Here is a 16446-nt window from a genome sequence, read left to right as displayed (position 1 = left end):
GAACAGCCGGGGGAAGTCCCTTGCTGGGAGTGTGAAACTGCTTGCGGAATCCAAGTGTTTATCTTCAAGTTGACTTTCCAAGCAGAAATACCTACTTACAAAAGAAATTCTTTCTCTAGTAGTTAAAGAGGACTTGGAAACCTGATCCAGTAGGCAGGATAGTGTCTGTAGGAAGCAAGTCTGAGCCCTCTTTCCCTTTTCTAATATGAGAATTCGAAAGCAGTGGGGAACTGATCCTGGACCTATCACAGCATTGCTAGCAGACAGCCTATTACAGTATTTAATAAAAACAGAAGCAGCATGCCTATCATAGGCTAATAAATCCTACCTCCTGCACGCTTTAAAAACAGTCCGAAGCGGCTTCAACGGAGCTTCGGATAACTAATTTTAAGCATGGCTGTCTAGCGCGCCTGTCACTCCTATTGTCCTTCCAAACTCTTTCAGACATTTTGAGGAAAGAGTACGAAAGCTATGAGTTAGCAAGGGTTGTGACATTAATGGTCCACAAAGGCTTCAGGCAGGGGAGGTAATGATGATTGCCGGTGACTCTTTGGAGGTCTGCGCTGGACTGCTGTCATTAAAAATTAAGCGTGGCTTTTGAGGAAGATGTGACAACTACGGGAGGTAGGATTTGCATGTAAAAACAAAAGAATCTGTTGCTGTTTTCGTGCTTTGTATTTGCTTTGTGCTGTGCGGATCACGAATTGCAGCCAGGTGTGGAGAGAGCCGCGGGAAGGGGAGTGGGAGAGCGGCTGCTCAGAGCAGAACACAGCGGATAGTGTTATGTTTTATGGCAGAAACGCCTCGAGGACGACCTGGCTCCAGGCTCTCCGGGAGCCTGCTGAGTGTGCGTTCCACGCCGCTTCTCCCGTGGAGTAGAATGCTTAGAGGTCACGGAGAAAACAGTTTGCTTCTTATCTGTGGTGCCAGCTGGGTTATTGGGAGGATTGAGTGAGGACTTTAGTGGATGGGAGGCATAAAGGTCCGGGAAAAATAAAGAGGAGGAAGCTGTCCTTAAGACTTGAAACCTGTTAGGTAAATATTTTATTCCAGTGGTCAATGTGTTTTTGTGATCAGAGTTTCATCTTTAAGGGGGGGAAACTAGAAGATTGTACCTGCTTTCCCTGATAAAGAACTATTTTGGGCTTAATGTATTAGAAGAGAAAATTGGGTACCTTCGTCCATCTTGCATACTGAAAAGCTGATCACACTGCTTGTATTAACGGTTTTGCTAAAGCAGATCAAGAGTTTTAGACTAAAGAAGGGGTTTTTCTCTCTGTTCCTGCTCTTGCTTTTGAACCACTGCCGGGCTGCGGATAGAAATGGTGATTCGTTAGAGGTTACAGACTAGATGTTATACCTTTTTTTGCTTGTTTGTTTTAAATACATAAGCAGGTAAAAGCACGATTCTCCTTGAAAGATTAGAGGGGCAGTTGGCTTCCAAAGTCCAGAAGATAATGAGTAGGTTTGCAGAGGAACTTACAGACTCTACTTTAGATGGCTTCAGGAGTGCTCAACAAGGAAAGGAAATGTCAGGGTATCACAGGCTGAGATTTTTCAAAGCAAAAGTGCAATAATCAGAAAGCAATGTTTCCCCAACTTGACCTGTCTCGGGAGCTTGAAGCTTTGTCATTGCATGTGACCCTCAATGTGAAGCAGACAGATCCTAGTGAGTGAATGCCTCAGTCCCGCTGCATGGTTTCCCCAACAGACTTCACAAACTCCGAGATGTAAAGATAGTTGGTTTTTTATTTTAAAAAGTCTGTTCCGATACACTGGCTGGTTATAATGGATGACCAAAGATATATAAAATGACCATATATTTATTTTAAAAATGCAATGCTTTTCAAATGTATCTATTGTTTCTATATTAATGTGATATTACCTAGCAGTAAAAGGGGAAGACAATTATAGGATTTTTGTTTATAGCTAAATACTAGAATTGAGCCTATGTGGGGCTTTTTACTCTTCTCTGGTGCAGTTCAGTTTGTGCATTTGTGAACATCTGTGTAGATGGTGTAATTCACATACAAAGTTGAAGTAACTGCCCCGTGGGAGGTGGCACCTCTATGGAAAGTTGTGTGTCTATTTTTCTAAACAGTGTGATCTATACCATTGACCCAACTGAGCTCTCTTGGCTGGGCTTTGTTTACCTCAGAACCTATGCTCCTGAAGTGACTGTATAGAATTCCTCCCGCAGTTTATGGCTATGGGTGGCATGGTTTTCGGCTTCATCTTGCCAGTGGAATGTATGACCTTGACCTTGCAAAATCCCCCTCTGCCCCGCTGAGCTCAGAGGTCCAGAGCTCACATAGACAGCTTTGAAATCCACAACCAAGAGCACACACGGATTTCACTTACTGTTGTCAGAAGTTTGCAAGTGGGAAATATTTGCATTGCTTTCATCAATCTCATGAATTGGGGCAAGGCTTTCATTTCTCTGGTCTTATCAGTATCTTCTAATCTCATCATTATCAAATATCCACCTCAAGAGCTAACTCGTGCTGTGAAAAATTGTCAATAGGAGAAATTGTTTTGCTGTGGTCATGCCTATAACACTTTACTGGTAAAGTGAACGATTTTTCACAGTTTTCATAGATTTATGAAAATTATAGGAAGAAGTTCCTATAATTGCCCATATATGGAGAGAGAGAGAGAGAGAGAGAGACTATACGTCCACAAACATGAAAATTTGTCAGCAGTAAGAAAAGCCAAACTAAGTAATTTAGCCAAAAGCTCCACTTCAGCAGCTATCAGCCAAAGCATCCTCAGACGCATTTCCCTTTCAGCTTCTGCTCTGTCTAATGATGAAAATCAGTTCACCATCTATGCAACACATAAGACTGGAGCCCACTCTGAAAGGATGCCGTAATCAAAGCCTTAGTTGTCCATGTCACCTCAGCCTCATGGACAGCACAGTCACTGTTAGCAGTCATCACAGCTCTGAATTCAGTCGTCCTTATTCCTTCCCTCCTGTACACACTCAGTCATCCACCTACTTTATTAGAGAGGACTTTTCTTCTATCTCAACCTTCTTTATTGTCTTCCACTTTGTGTCAAAATATCATGAAAAATGCATCTTCAAAAAAATTCCAGCTATATATTAAATAGAAGATCAGACTACCTTAATGTCTGTACAATAGAATCGTGATTTGTTAGTACACATGTGTGTAGAAAAAAAGTGCACAAAATGTAAACACAGTTATCCTGGTGTGGCGTGATGGGGCATTTTATTCTTTTATTAACATAGTTGCTAAATCTTTTGCAAAGAGTGTATATTATATTGATAATTGCTGGTAGTTTCTATAAAAGTTGATCTATTCCTCCTTTTTAAAAGGTGTTGCCATCTGTGTCCATTATCCAACTGTGTTCATATCGCTCCTACATCTTCACCCCAAATTCTAGTCATTTGTCCAAAGAAAAGGCTGCGTAGAAGTATCTATATTCTGCCAGGATTTCCTTGAGTTTCTTGATAAGTCATGAAGAATTCAGCATCATCCTTTTGTAGAGATTAAACTCTTAACCTCTTCAATCAAAATTCCCAAAAAAAGGAGATTTTGTATGTGCTCTCATGCATAATTTTGACTTATTTATAAATAGATTTGTTTTCAAATTCCCTTTCTGGTTCCTCAGATTTCAAGATTTCCTTATGTTGAAATCTTAGCATGTTGAAATATTCCAATGCACTTAAGTGCTAATTGAATCAAATTTAATCTCAAAACCTTAGAAAGTATCCATACACTCACTGCTCTAAAACTATAATTCTTAATCTGGCCTTTTCCTCTAGCCTCCAATTTACATGTCTAACTTTGTACACAACATTTTTGTTTAAAATTCTTATTTCATTTAAAAGTCTTGATATATTCAAGAACAATATTCTAAATTTTCATACAAAATGTTCCTCTTCCATATTTTCTCCCAAGTAGGTAAATGGAAATTCCATTGCTCTACCTGCTCAGAAGAAAAATATCTGGGAATCCTTTCACGTATCATAAAAAATCCTCATTGCCTCTACCTTCAAGCTATCCTCAAAATTCAATTTATTACTATTATTTCTGCTGCTTAACACCAAGTCTCAGGTTATTGTGTTCTTCCCATAGTTGATCTCTTTATTTTGCCTCCCTTTGCTTCCGTATACAAATTTTATTCTGTACCCAACCTTCAGTTTCATATCAAAACTGAAGTTAAACCATTTCTTCTGCTTGTGACCATCCATGTCTTCCCATCTGATGGCAAATCAAAGTCAAAGCTTTGCAGGGTTCTGGCTCCTCTCTGCCTCTTCTGATAGCAATCCCTTCACACTGCAGCCAGACAGACCTCCTGGACTGTTCCTCAAACCCACACTGTCAGATCTCCTTTGACTCTGCCATATTGTGCCTATTTAAAATTTCTTGCCTTACCCATGTGACTTGATTACTCACTTTTTAAAATGCTCTGCCAAATTTTTCTATAACAAAGAGGACTTCCTTGAAAACTATCTTCCAATTCACACTACCTTGCACACTTCTTATTCATAACCACTACCTTTTGAATCTCTGCAGCATGCTGTTTTACCCCAAAAATGATTTGTGCTAAACTTTGTTGTCTTTCTTGTAAGGTTTTCAACATAAACATCAAAACTCTGTGTCACAATACCTTGTTGCTTCTCTGAAGACAAAAATACTGAGCACCTTCCAGAAAATCAAAGAGATTTATTAAAAAGATTTCTGCCTCCTCTCTGTACAGGAGGGGGGAAATAACAGCACTGATTCCAATCTATGTCAAAGCAAATAAAAATTCAATTTTTCAAAATTTGATCTTATCCAAAAAATGACTTGTATTTTAAAAAGGACATCTTTACAGATCTCCTATACAAATGACTCTGCATATGAATATGTTCCATGTTTTCTCTGCTTTTCCTCATGGATGAGAACCACATTGGTAGGGAGGGCTGGATTCAGCATGACTTTCTGAGGATATAAAACCCAGTAAGCTGTGTGGCAATAAGAATCATCTAATAAAAATCAATAATTTTTATTGATTCATTTGCATTCTCCAAAAATCATCCTGGCACAATCTCATGATCTGTTTAATGGTGAAATTCTGCCATTCATCAATTATGTTTTGAAATAATGATAGAATAAATTGTGTACATACAATAATGTTCAAAATTTCTAGAATTTTATAATCTAAAGAGATAGTATAGTGTACAAAGGACTCAGCATCTGAGGAAAAAAGCACAGGCTTCAAGAACAACAAAACAGGGCTGGCGAGATGGCTCAGTGGTCTAAAGCACCTACTTGGAACAAGCTTGGCAAAGCACAGGGACTGCGGTTCGATCCCCGAGCACCACATGCCAGCCAGCCCTGCCCCCTGGTGGGCTGAGCTGGCCACACACACACACACACACACACACACACACACACACACAGAACAGCAAAACTTACTCTGAATGTCACCCTCTCTATTTCATAACTATTTAACCTTGGACAAGTTTTTGACATTTTTCTGAGCATCAGTTTTTTTGTTGATAATTTGTGATAGTGATATCTACCTCTCTGAGTTGAAGATTAAATGTGATCATGTGTGCCACTGCCCCATGATACCTGGCACAGTGAAACACAAGAAGCGCTTTCCCACTGTTGCTCTCATTTAATCTTCACAGGCTGCCTGTACAGTAGGTGTTATATTTTCCCTTGAACAGAAAAGAAAATCAAGGTACAGAGAAGTTAACCAAATTCATTAATTTCAAAATATAGCTAGTAAGCTTTCAAAATTTACTTTCACTTTGGTTATAGGGATTCATAATAAATAGAGTATCAGATTGATCACTTTAAATGTATTTTGTGAGGGCAAGCTGCCAGTGAATAGGGGAATTTTTTTAAAGGAAGAAACTAGAGAGGAGGCTTTTCTTACCTTGTATGAGAAATATACTTTATGTATTCCTTCCCTAGACAAAAGAACACTTAAACATCTATGAAATAATTTAAATGAATGCAAGTTTACAAATGAAGAAATCTCCCTCTCCATACATGTAATGTAATGAAGCATTGGTGTACCTACTTCTCACCTACGCATACCTTGGTTTGAACCCCAGTTTTGCCTGTTGCCAGTTGTTTAGCTTGTTGAGCCTCCAGCTACTCAGCTCAGCAGAAATGTAGAAAGCAACAGTATATAACTCATGTGGCCATGAGAATTAAATAATGTAAGACTCCCTGTTAGTACCACAGCTGGCACAAATCAAGTATATACTACATTACCTATTTGTACTTAATTTTTTATTAATTTTATTGAGAAACAAATAGTAATGAGACAGCTGCAAAACAGGATAGTAGCATAGTTACAATAATTAATATATTGCATATTGTTGTCTTCATAGTAGTTATTCACAGTACAAGATGCAAATATGATGTCCTGTCCATACAATATTAGCACAAATCTTACTTCTCATATTATCTAAGATCAAACTATCAACCTTTTTTGTGCATGTTATGACAGATAATTGAAGTTCTCTTTAAGTTTTTATGCCTTGGTATTTATTGTGTGTCTCCAAATTCAACAGATATTCTTTGAGTCATTAGCATATTAAATAGGAGTTCAAGAATGAAGAGCATTTGACCAGAAGCAGAGACAGATTTTCCTGAAATGTGTGACATTTGCTCATTTCTTATTAGTCCCAAAAAAGAAACAACCAGTGCTGGAAAAGTCAAGAAAATGACCATCTTTCTGAGATACCAAACCCAATTATACAGATCCAGGTACCTGAGGTACAACTTCAAGCACCTGCCCTCAGCCTTGCCAAGCTCAGCCTCAACACTGTTGTCCTCACTCAGTCTGTGTTGACTGCAGACACTGACCACAGTGAATGCACAGTCACACGGTATGACTACAGCACACAACGCACGTCAAACTGGCAGTAAGGATCATCAGTGATTCCAGATTTACCATGACTAAGTCTTGAGTGGCAAAAGGTGTTTCATTTAATTGCTCAATAAAAATTTCAGCACCTCTAATTATACCACTTGAAAAGTGTCAAATACTGCTCTGCTGCACAGGTAAGATTTCCTTTACCTCAGTCAATTCTGAAATTCATCCTGCACCAAATGGCTTCTCAAATTTCATTACCTTGAAGTTTGATTTCTGCATCTAATTATTGTATTTTTCTGAATGTTTCTATCAATGTTTCCGAAATTTCCCTCTGTAACTGCAGCTGGTCCCAAATGTAGTTATCTCCAAAAGTATAGACAGGTCTTTATCATAAAAGTGTCGTTAAGATTTGACTTTTTAAAATCTTCATAGGATTTTGCTCATTTTTATGCCAAGAATATTTTGTGCATGATTCTACCATGGTCTTCTCACACTGTGTCATTAGTTTGCTTATCTATCTCCTCCACCTACCTTCATCAAATGTGAAGTCCCTGGGAGGTGATGTGCTGGGGCATGCTCCTGCCAGGGTCTTGCAGAGGTTCTGGCTTGTGTTGCTGCTTTGTATTACTTGGATGAGTCATTGATATCTATGCTAGACTTCCCAGGGTTCAATAAACCCTAGACCTGTTCTGTGCTTACTACCTTTTATTCACCTGTTGTCTCTTCTCTTCTCTGTATTCCCAGGCTGTATTCAATGCTCTTTCAACTCTTTCCTTCTCTCTTCTTCTCTGCTATTGACCCACACCCTCTACCTCATCTTTCTAAAGCATATGGGGGGCGGGAATCTTCCTTTGAAGATAACTTAAAAGCTGACATCTCAGGCAGCAAATAGCTAAGGCCCCTCCTCATCAAATACAGGGTGAGAGATGAACCTGAGTAAGAATTTCAGCTCAGGGGGAAAGGAGGGAATAAATCAGTTGTCACAATGTTGGGCTGCTGACTTCTGAAGAAAGATAAAGGAAGTGGTCATAACGCTGGATAGGAGGGCTTTGGTACAGTTTCCAGCATTTCTACTTAACAGTGAAACTTTGAGAGGAATCCACATATACCTTGTCACCTTGGTGTTTTCCTTAAGTGTAAAACTAAAATTCTAAAATATTCTGCATGTGGAAACTCATTCTCAGTTTTCAACCAGTATGTTCAATAGTAAAAAAGAATAATCAACTAAAAAAATACATAATTCAAATTTAAAAGTGTAAAGTTTCACCCAGGTAATTACCTTAAAAACTTCTTCAGAGAGGATGCTGTTTTAATAACTCTTGGGAGAATAGAGCTATTCTATTTTTATTAGAATAGATAAAGCTATTCTATTAATCAAAAATATGTACTATTTTTGATTAATATATAGTCTCCTCTTCACTCTCTCCCCTGAGGTAAAGCCATATTAGAGAAGCTAAGTAAATGTTTTAATTTTATTTACCAAACTACTTCGCTGGAGACTTAGGATTCTAGGAGCCACATAAATCTTAATGTCACGAAATCCCCTTTGTACACTATGGCTAAAATAGGGCACTTAAGAAAGAGGAAGAAGGGGGAGCTTCAGCATCCTAGCGTTGCCTCTTTGTTCCTACACCATACTATTCACAGGCATTTCCATGTTTCAAAATAATTTTTTAAAACCAGTCTATATTGTATTCTTACAAAGAGTGATTCAATTTAGAAATTTTTCAAAATAAACGCCTTGTTAAGTTGCCCAAGTCTGAGAATTCTACTGAGCTATGACACATACTTCAAGACTTCATAAATTATAAATTTGGGGGTTTTTTTTATCAGACTTTGAAAGTCTTTCACTTCATTCAATTTTTCCCTGAAAAGCTGATAAAGGTCAAGCACTGTACTCTGCAACTCTTATCCACAGAGCCGAATATCTTTCCTACTGTAACTCTTCAGAAGTTAAAAATAGCCAGAGGTTCTAATGCAAATCTAGAATCTGTGTTGCTTTGCATCAGTGTAGAGAATTGTGCTGGACATGCTGCATGAAGCAGTCTATAAGAAACAAGAGAAGCTGAGAAATCCTGCTCATGTGATAATTTTTCAGTGTCGAGAGTTGGATTTTACATAAACACTTGAAAATTTAGAACTATATAAACAATGTGTAACTCCATCTACCTGAGCAAACCCTTCCTCAGAGGGATTGTATTTCTGTAGCACTTCTGGAATCGTCGGTTGTCTTTGGGTTTTCTCATCTCTTGTAATAATCCCAGTGGAGAAATTAGAAGAAAAAAAGACTTCCAGAAGAAAAATATCTGATTTTGAGACCAAATTGTAACACAAGGAGCCCATGTTTTTCTGTGAGAATGACCAGTGCCTAGTTCAGCCTTGCCTCTGAGTGCTTCTATTTGATCCTCTGTTCTGTGCGCACAGCCCTCTGAGGTTCTCTGTTTAGATAACTCAAGGTAACTATTTGCTTTAGAAATGTAAAAATAGAACAGCACAGGAGTGACTTCTCTGTTGGAATGAATCAGAAGAGCTGTGCAGAAAGTGGATAGGGAAGGGAAAAGATTTAGGTACCATACTAAATTTTAGAAAATATTTTTGCATGTAGAAGGATCAAAGCAATAGCCCTGGCACAGAGGAAGATGGCTAGAGAATGTCTATGAGAGCCTGCTTCTCAATCTTCTAGGTCTGTGTCTCCATTGACAAGTGGATTTAGTGTCTGCTGAACTGAAACTGAAAAAGAATGTAATAAGGAAACAGATGTGCTGTGATTTATGCCTGTGTGAGGAGCTGGTTTGTATATAATGTTGATTTCGGAGACATGATGGTTTCTTAAAAGATGATTCGCTTTAGTCTGTTAATGTGCTCAAGTGTCCTCATTAATTTTCTAGCCCGTTGTCCATTCTGCTATGCTGAATTTATAGTCCTCATTCCATGCTTTCATTCATTCATTCATTTATTTAGCACTCATTGAACCCCCACGTGGACTAGGTCCTAAGACAATTGGGGTTACAGTGCCTAGCCAAGTCAGAAATAATCTCTCTATTCAGTCACTGAGTTTATAATCCTGGAAGAGAAAGACATTATTCAAATCCACTCACAAATAAATATAAAATTACAAATGTAATAAGTGCTAAGAGGTTTTATAATTGGAGGCATTAATGTAGTCAAGCGATGTCAGTGAATGCTCTGAGGAGGAGGTGACCGAGATGCTAAATGGAAACGTGGAAAAGTGGGGGAAAAGGAGCAAGTGAGAAAGCAGCAGGGTCAAGGAGAAGCTGTCTAGGCAAAACAAAGCAGGTGCAAAGGCTAAAGCATAGAGCACTCACTGACCCAGCATTTACCAAGCAGTGTGACAGACAGACAGACAGACAGACAGACAGACAGACAGACGGAAACAGTGCAGCAGATGCAGAAGGCTTCACACCCTTATGGAGCCTTTACTATAGTGGGGATAACTTTTTAAAAGTTAATAAGCTAGCTGGATACAGTGGCACACACTTATAATCTCAGCACTCAGGAGGCTGAGGCAGGAGAACTGCCATGAGTTTGAGGCCAGCCTGGACTACATAAGCAAGTTCAAGGCCAAAATGCACCACACAACGAGACTGCGTCTCAAGAACCAACCAACTAACCAATCAGATAAATAAATGAATAAATAAATAAATACAATTTTAAAAATAAAAATTAATAAACTAGCTGAACACAAAATCTGTCACCAACAGAAGATGGGGATGGTAGCCCTGACAGAGGGCCAGTGTGGATGGAGAACTGGGACTAGGCAGGGTGTGGTTGGAGAAAAAGCTAGAAAGGCAGAGAAGAGCCAGGCTAGGTTAGACCCCACAGATCACATGGAGACTGCATTATTCTGAGGCCAGAGGAAAGCCATTCAAGGGGTTAACTGGAGGCTGAGTGACACTTGTGCCTCACAAGGGAATTTCTGACTGAAAGGTGTGGTCAAAATGGAGAAGAATAGGAGTACTTTAAAAGCCAACTGAGGGGCCAGAGAAATAGCTCAGCAGCATAAGTACCTGCCTGGCAAGCACAAGGTCCAAGTTTGATCCCTGGTGACACAATAATAAAAATAAAAAGTCAATTGAAAGGCCTCTGTGGCAACACACACAATAGTAACTTGGACAGGCAGCAGTGAGGTGGCAGGAAGGTGACCTGACAGCATCATGTGGAGGAACTCATGTGATAAAGTCAGTAATGAGGGGACTGAGAGATGGCTCAGTAGAATAAGTGCTTCCCTGGCAAGTGCAAAGGTCTGAATTCAATTCCCTGGTTCCAAAAAAAAAAAAAGTTGGTAATGAGTTAACTTGAGAGGATATGGCTAAAGCAGGAGGTGTCAGCGATAACTGCAGATTTCTGGCTCGAATAACTGGATAGATGGTGAGGCTGTAGGAAATTTTGAAGTTGTAGTCCATACACACTGCCGTGTGTGTGTGTGTGTGTGTGTGTGTGTGTGTGTATGTGTGTGTAGAGTTCAAAAGTCAGTTGGAAAAATTATTTCTTATCAAGACCTAACAAGGCTCAGTGGACTAAGTGCCTGTTTAGGCAAGCACAGGGACCAGGGTTGGATCCTGGGTACCGCATGCTGGGCTGACCCAGCTCCCAGGCATATTCAGCCGGTCACTGAGTCTGGCTGTGGGGGCACACACCTGTAATCCCAGTGCTGGGAGGCTTGAAAACAGGAAGATCACTACAAGTCCCAGCTGCGTGGTTAGACCCTGCACAAAATACACTAAAAAAAAAAAAAAAGAGTTCACAAACCTCAAATCTACCGTATTTTGGGTGTTTATCATTATACTTACTGTGTCCCAGATTTTAAACCAATAGTTGTCATTAAATCTCTTTTTGAATGTAGACCTAATTGGTCTCAGTCCTGCTGGGTTTTCCTCCAAAATACATTTTGGGAGACTTTTTCCTCCCATACAAATAGAGCTCCTTTGGTCCCATACCTAGGCTACAAAGGTAGTTTGCTAAGAAGCCTCCTTCCTGCCAGTTAGATATTTTTAATAGTACTGTCCTTAAATCATCTATACAAGAATTACCTGGAGAACTATAAAGAAACATCGGTTCATAAGAGCTATGTTTAATGATAATCTCTTCAGGTAAGGCGTGGAAATTCACCAATCATCCTATGTAGCTCTGTCATACATAAATTTTAAGAAAAACTGTTATCTTCCTGCCCTACTTCTCTTCTACATAGACTTTCCAAATAATGTTTCAAAACATGACCTGGACAAAGAAGGATCTTTCCTGATCATAGGCTTTTGCTCTCTCTCAGCCAAGCACATAGGCTCTAAGTACTCAAGGTCAAGGTCCTATAATTTTTCATACTTAGACAAATTTTCAGCCTAATATTTATTCTACCTCACTTTTCTCACCCAGTATTGTACCTGGACTGTATCACTTGCCACCCTTCAAAATGTCTATCTTAGATCCACATCTCTGTCCACTGACCCACCAGATTTGAAACATACCAGCAAGATCTCCGACCTCTCTCATTTTCACCTGTCAAGTTTTCTAATAGTCCCTCCAAAACAAACCTTTCCTCCTCTTCCCATTTTTTCTTTTCCTCTTCTATTCCTTGCCCTCCAAGATAGAAAGGACCTCTCCACTCTTTGAACTCTTTTGGTAGGTTTTATTATTTATTTATTCATTTAATGTATTTAGTACAGGTTCTACAGGGTCTCACTACACAAATTGGACTTATAGTGATCCTCCTGTTTTCAGCTTCCCAAGCATGGGGATTACAGGCATGCCCCACCACACCCAGTCTCAGTTGTTGTCTCAGCATGCCCTGGGAGCAGGGCCAGCACAGCACACCCAGGGAACAAACCCTGGTCCCTGCATCTGCCCAAACAGGTGCTTTAATTCTCTGAGCTATCTGGCTTGCCCTTTTTGGAAGGTTTTAACTTTTGATACTTAATACATCATAAAGTTATATACAAATAATATGTCATTTTTTCCTCCTACTTACACATTGAAGATAGGAACTATATTTTATAAAATGATGGATTAGTGAAAAGTTGACCTTAGTTCCAAATCCATCTAATGTGTTTCTCTGGGCAAACCATTTATCTTCTTTGTTAACTGGAATAATGTCACCTACTTTTATAGAATTTTGGACCGTATAAATTCAGGTGTCTTATAAAAAGATAAACCACCTGAAGTGACCAATATTTAATGGTTTTCACCTACAAAACTAGCTATTTTATTATACCTCCTGGTTCTCGATATTTTAGTACACTTTCCTTTAAAATATTTTCACATCTCGGACTATGTTTGGTATTCATGTCACACATCAGCCCCTTGCTCACTGAATATATATTTGGATGCAACAATGGTATCAATTGCTACCCTAAAGAGAGAAAAAAACTAGAACTTGAATTAGCAAACAACTGTTAATCTACCTCAGTACTTATCCTTGCCTGTTCTTGTTTTTCAAAGCAGGTGAACAAAGAGCAATTTTAAAAAATAAATGAAAGCAAGCTATTTTCTAATGAGAAAATTCTATTAAATAAAGGTCAGCAGGAGAAGCAACAACAATCATTGTGTCTTGTTTGTGGTTCACCTGGACATCATATAAACCTGCTCCAGTGTCTCTCTTGTGCCTCACCTCGCCCAGAGTTTATCTAAGTCACATTATGCTCCCACCTAACTGAGATTCTTTCTCTCGGTCAGGACACTAATGACGCTTCCAAATCCAGGTTTTAAGGAAAGTATACAAATCTTGTCTCTTCAGCTGTCTTTCTCTTCCACATTACTACAAAAAGAAAAAGGAAAAAACTCTTGGCTAATTAACACAAAGGAAATTCTTGACTTGAGAAGGTCAGTGTTTTGTTGACTATAAAGGCAAATGAGCCAGGAAGGAGTTGTTGTTTTTGTTTTCTTTGAAACTTCACACCGATCAATTTAAGAAAAACACTCTGTCCAATGCTTCTTTCCTTAAAAAAAATGCTTTGCCCTTATTGGTAAATGAATGTAAATAGAGACCATACTCAAGAGTGAAATAAATCAAACTCACGCGCAGACACATCATATTGTCTCCTGAGTGTAAGAAACTGAAAAATAAATAAGATTCACAAGGTATAATAGATAGTGTGAAAGGGAAACAAAGAGCTCAAGAGGAAAGAACAATTGGCATAGGCGAAAGGAGAAAAGAAAGAATGAAAAAGAAAAAAATAAAATTTATATATACAAAAGATAGATAAGATTTCCTTTAATCATTAAAAAGCAGTTTGTGCTTATGTTGCTTGATCAGTTATGCATGCTCTATCTTGTAATCTGAGAAACAACTTTGAAGATAACAGTATGCAAATATTAAGTATTGTCAACCTCCTACTGTCTTATTTTGAAATTCTGTATCATGGTTCTGATTGCTTTATTTTCTCTCTTTAAAATAAAAAAAAAAATGCTTTGCCCCAGCAACACTATGCTAAAGGTCTTCCAGGATGGCAAGGCATTCGAAGGGTGTAGCAGTGGCAGTGGCTCTATGAGACAGGACCACAGAGCTTTAGATATTTAATAGACAGAAAATGACTACAAATAGAAGCCAAAACCAGGGCAAAGCTCCAGGAAAAAGCATCAGCACTGAAAGAGTTCAGTCTTTTTGCCACCTCTGTGTCAGTTGTGATAATAAAGGAGTTAATTAACATCTCTGTGTTTAGTTTTTTTTCTTTATACAATTAGCCAATAACACCTGCCACATAGGGGTGGTGACAGTAAAAGGAAGCCATGGGGGCAGAGTGGCCAGCTCAGTGTACCACACAACAGCCTCTTGCTAAGGGAACCTGGTGGCAGGAAGGTGGCAGGAGCTCTTCGTGTCAGATGTTAGACTTAGAGGAAGGCTTTGGATTTTGTGATTTGAAATGTTACAAATTCAATGGCAAAACTGTTTTCAGAATGAGGTTTAGAGCCAAAATTAGGTTGCAAAAGCATTAAAACTGAGTAGGTCAGGATGCAGACTACTCTTTTAAAGAAAAAAAATTCCCCCAAAGGCAAATAAGAGTGAGGTAGCTCAGCAGTGTAAGCATTTTCTTGGCAGCACAAGGTCCTGAGTTTGATCCCCAGTACAGAGAGACAGAGATAGAGAGACAGAGAGGCAGAGAAGCAGAGAGGCAGAGAGGCAGAGAGGCAGAGAACAGTGGAAAGGTCCAGTATGGATTCAGAAGTGGTGAAGATACTCTTACAAGAGACCAGCTGCAAAGGCCTCTGGTAGTTAATGAACTAGCATCCTACCCAACTCACTCAAAATCCATCTCCAGTGTTCCCAACCTCTGTGCCGTGGACATCATCTTGCCCACTTGGGGACAGGAAAAGTAGAGGTAGAAGACATCAAATGCCCTATGACTAGCAATTCTCCAGATCCTCTAACTCTGAACTGCAGGCCGTAGTGCCTGCTTAATGATGCACTCAGCGTTTCTGCCTTTGGATCCTGATTCACTAATGTGCCCATTTCTGAGGAAGATTTAGTGTAGAATCATTCAAAAAAAACCCAAGAAAACAAAAATGATTGTTCATTATGACAAGGCCTCTTGCTAATAATGACACTTTGTGTATGCCCATAATGTTATCCATGTATAGAGCACTTTAAAGATAACAAGTCAAAAAAAAAAAAAAAAATGGGAGTCCTGCTGGTTAGCTCAGTTGTGTAAGTTCTTGCGTATGCAAACACAGTCAGGTACAGGATACTGTGGTTCGATCCCCAGATCCTCATGCCTTACCAGACCTGCCCTTAAGGCATCCTGAGATATCAAAAAAAATCCTTCTCAACTTTAGGGGGGATCTGCCTTAGCTCAGTTGTTTAAGTGCCTGCTCATGCAAATGCAGTCAGGTGCAGGATATGGCAGTTCAATTCCCACCTCCACCTGCATTATCAGCCCCACCCTTATGGTGGCCTGAGCCAGCCAAAATAAAAAATAAAAAAATTAAAATTAAATAAAAAATAAAGGTAACAGAAACTGTGCAAAACGGTAGCAGGTGTAGCCTGGGAGTCCTCATTAGCAGGGTTTATGCTACGCATTTTGACTGTGTAACATATGTCAAATTGATAGAATTTTAAAAATTCCATCATTTAAAGTTCACAATAACTCTTTTATGCTTGAGAAAATGGAGACTCAAGAAGCCTTGCTCATAGTGCACAACTCGAAGGGGATTAAGCTGGGGTTTTAGCTGAGGCCAGCTCACTCTCCAACCATCAAGAATCTCACTTGACACCTGCGGGCCAACTGACATGCTCCGTGGCTATGTATCAGGATTTATATGCTTTGTCTGTGCAGACCCAAACTGTGAAGTCCCCAGGGTTCAACACTAGACCTCAGGGAGTCAAAGGAAGCTACATGACTCATGCACACATTTTTGGGCACCTAACCCAAGCAGTCCACTTTCCTGTGGGTTAAAATCTGTCTTTGCTCCTTCCACCCCCTGGTGCTGGTCCTCATCGGATGCTGTCCAAAGTTTACAGATAGGACCCTGCACGACTATTGTCAAGAGTGATTTATGTAAAGCACCCTCACCACACTTCTTTTTTTTTTCTACAGTTTTATTGATAAACAGATAGCAATGAGACAGTTTCAAATCAAATCAGAAGTACAG

At 39.3% G+C, this 16446-nt stretch overlaps 1 protein-coding gene across 1 annotated transcript in view; it reads left to right on the top strand.

Annotated features, from left to right (window-relative positions):
• Positions 1-209: 209 nt before the first annotated feature.
• The window catches only part of Kcnmb2 (potassium calcium-activated channel subfamily M regulatory beta subunit 2), a 303871-nt gene continuing 287634 nt past the window's right edge, over positions 210-16446 (top strand). The window contains exon 1 of the mRNA XM_004639334.2: positions 210-624. The gene's annotated coding sequence lies outside the window, so the exon portion shown is untranslated. The remainder of the gene's footprint in view (positions 625-16446) is intronic.

The sequence above is a fragment of the Octodon degus genome, unplaced genomic scaffold (genome assembly GCF_000260255.1).
Source record: "Octodon degus isolate 3935 unplaced genomic scaffold, OctDeg1.0 scaffold00110, whole genome shotgun sequence".
In the NCBI taxonomy this organism is placed as follows: domain Eukaryota; kingdom Metazoa; phylum Chordata; class Mammalia; order Rodentia; family Octodontidae; genus Octodon; species Octodon degus.
Note: the sequence above shows the minus strand (reverse complement) of the source record. Positions and strands in the feature narration are given on the sequence as shown.